The 2,926-nt window shown below is 31.9% G+C and overlaps 1 long non-coding RNA gene across 1 annotated transcript; it reads right to left on the bottom strand.

The window, feature by feature from the left end:
* Window positions 1-237: 237 nt before the first annotated feature.
* On the bottom strand, window positions 238-2,499 carry LOC114315639 (uncharacterized). The gene is made up of 3 exons (XR_014339391.1): window positions 2,366-2,499; window positions 2,130-2,286; window positions 238-480 (listed from the first exon to the last, which is right to left on the bottom strand). It is a non-coding gene; the product is annotated as an uncharacterized LOC114315639 (long non-coding RNA).
* Window positions 2,500-2,926: the final 427 nt, after the last annotated feature.

Genomic DNA, 2,926 nt, shown 5'->3' with positions numbered 1-2,926 from the left:
AACAAAATCAATGAAAACTTTCATAGATAAGCTGTAATAAGTTTTGTCACAAAAATATTTATTAATGACGAATAATCACTTTGTCATAATAACAAGTAACGAAGCAAATTTGTCACAACAAACTTGTTCTATATTTTATATTTCAATTTAAATTATTATTTCACAAATATCCCTGCTCATATCCCAATAACTTTTTAATTGTACAAAGAAATCCACTAGCTATTATACACCACTCCACAAAAAAATTCTTTAAACAATTTATATTATAAATCAAAATATATTCATCAAACAACTTTAATAATAATCCATTAAGTATAACAAAAAAACCATCAAAGCAAATCCCAAAATGAAATAACGTGGAGTCTACAAAAAAATCAACACTTGATCTTGATTTGCAACTACAACTAAGTATTAGTTCAGGGGAAAAAAAAATTCAATCTTGATTTGCAAGTATGCTTCCAAACGTTATCAAAAATCAATCTGCAAAGAAAATAAACAAGAAAAATATTAACATATTATCAATTACATTGTATTGCAAAACGAAGAAATGATATTACCCCATCATAATATGCCCGACTTATACTTCCATCAACTGTGTTACCTAGTACAATCTAACTCTTGTCCATGTCCATGCCGAAATTAAAGTTAGGTGAATAGGACAAATTTTATATATAAAAAAAAATAAAAAATAAAAAATAAATATTTTAATTAAAATGAGTGAATGAATCCATCCAGATGAAAATCAATATTTGATTTTCTCATAAGGTGAAATAATGAATGAATGGCATGATGTGAATCTATGAATCCATCCAGATGAAAATCAACCTGTATGCCACCGCATATAAGGACTAATTAAAGAACGTTCATCAAAGTTAATAGGGCGTTGATAATTATCCAAAAACACACAATGTCTTAAAATAAGAGTCATCATGACAAATCACATAAAATAAAATAGACAAAATCTCAGTTTCCCAATTTTTCTTATTTTCCCGTGTATCAATAGAGAAGTACACCAATATGTGAAAACAAAAACATAGATATTTGAGGTTGACATATTGTGAAGACCTCAAAGCCCAAACTGGACCTTCTGCCAGGTGTGGTCAACATTGCTTCCTATGCTTTTTTTTAAAAATTACTTCTACTTGCCAAGAAAAACGCATGGGGTATTGACCAAAACATTAGGTTTATGATTTAAAATGAAAAAAAAAAAAAAATTAAATTTATTACTTTGGAAAAGAGAGTGGGTGTAGGGGGAGCAGGCAAGAGAAGGAGAGGGGAGAGGGCTGAGGAGAATAAGCAGCTTTATTCTAACAGTAGTGATATACAAGCTAACAAATTTCATGAACTTTTCTCACTTACATGAGTTGCTCCAATCATATAACTTTAGTGGGTCCTATTTCAAGTTCCATTTCTGCAAGCCACATCTGTGAGTTTGTATAGTATTTTCCCATTCTAATTTTAATGTCTACCTATCAAAATTTGAGCCTAGACTGTATATTCTAAGGGAAGAGAGAAAAATTTCAAGTGAACAAATTATTACCATATTTGTAAATTGCAGTCGCAAGACATCCAAGAACTAATCAATAAATGCAAATCAGTTATTTCCTTTTGAACGAGGGCCTCCCGAACATTTTCATTTCCTATAAGAGTGGCTAGGTAAGTATCCCCCTTTCTCACACTTTCATGAATCTAAAGTCCAGAAACCAACTTTACCCTTTTCTGTTTTATATGAAGTTTAATATCAAAATAGAGCACAAGAGAAGATTTTGGACTGAGGCTTCAGAAATCTCTGAATCACCACAATTCCATACACCTAGATCAGAAATATAACCCCTCTTTTTGGCCTTTCCATGGTAAATATATTAGAAATGCACCAAAATAGATTAAATACAGAGTTCCTACACCGTAAAATTCCAAAATCATCCAGATAGAGATTTTTTTGAATTGGTGATAGACCAAGTTGCTAAAGGATCCTCTCTTCTAACATATAGGAAGTCCACAGTATATTTTTTTGGTTCCTTATTTTCTTAAATATAGATACAAATGAATAGTCAATCCAAGCAACCAACAAAATGTAGACTGAATGCTAAAGAGAGAGAGAGAGAGGAACAAAGAGAGTGCTTACTCACCAAGCACCCAAGGGCCCCCATGCTCACTGTAAAATATGAAAATATGGTCATTTGGACCACTATCCACAATCTTTCCACTCCCCCCTGTAAGAGCAGTCTTATTTCAGAGGATAACAGAAAAGAAGTTGTTAACAGTGACATTTTCCCCGGTATAATCCTGCTCAAACAAAAGCCCACCAAATGAGAAAGAAAGAATACAATTTCCTTAATTTAAAATTGACCTAATGCATCATCACCGTGGGGACTGTTGATTATGATTCTAGGCCTGGGGTTCTCTTCATTTTGAGCTATGTCATCATACATGAAAATGATGTTTTCATCGTTAAGCCCACCTTTCTTCAGCAGTTGATAGGCATGACAAACATCAGCCTAAAAAAGAAAACTATAAAATATTAGAATCAATAAATGAAAGGGAAAACACAAAAAATAAAAGTAAGCCCTGGACAGAACACACATAAATATGTCATGAGATTTAGGATACTAAACTGTGGAGGTACATGGAGTCGAGGAAATATATCAACCCCCTTTTACTAGTCGTTAACTTTTGTCTCCTTCCAAGCATTCCAAAAACATCAATCATAATCACTTAAAAGATTCTAATTCTAGGATTTGAGGAGCTAGTTAATCTTTTCTAATTTAAACTATTTTGAGCCATTTTTGACTTAATTTTCAAGTAGTTCTTCACTGTTTTAATTCAGGCCCAAAATTTATGAAATGATTTATGTTTGAAATTATTTTGAGTTTTGTGTTTCTAACATTCACATTGTAATCAGAAGTTAAATCACAAGTTGACAACA

Source organism: Camellia sinensis, chromosome 9 (assembly GCF_055761805.1).
Source record: "Camellia sinensis isolate YWXY chromosome 9, ASM5576180v1, whole genome shotgun sequence".
NCBI classification, from domain to species: Eukaryota; Viridiplantae; Streptophyta; class Magnoliopsida; order Ericales; family Theaceae; genus Camellia; species Camellia sinensis.
The sequence above is the reverse complement of the archived record's forward strand: the minus strand, read 5'-3'. Positions and strand labels throughout refer to the sequence as shown.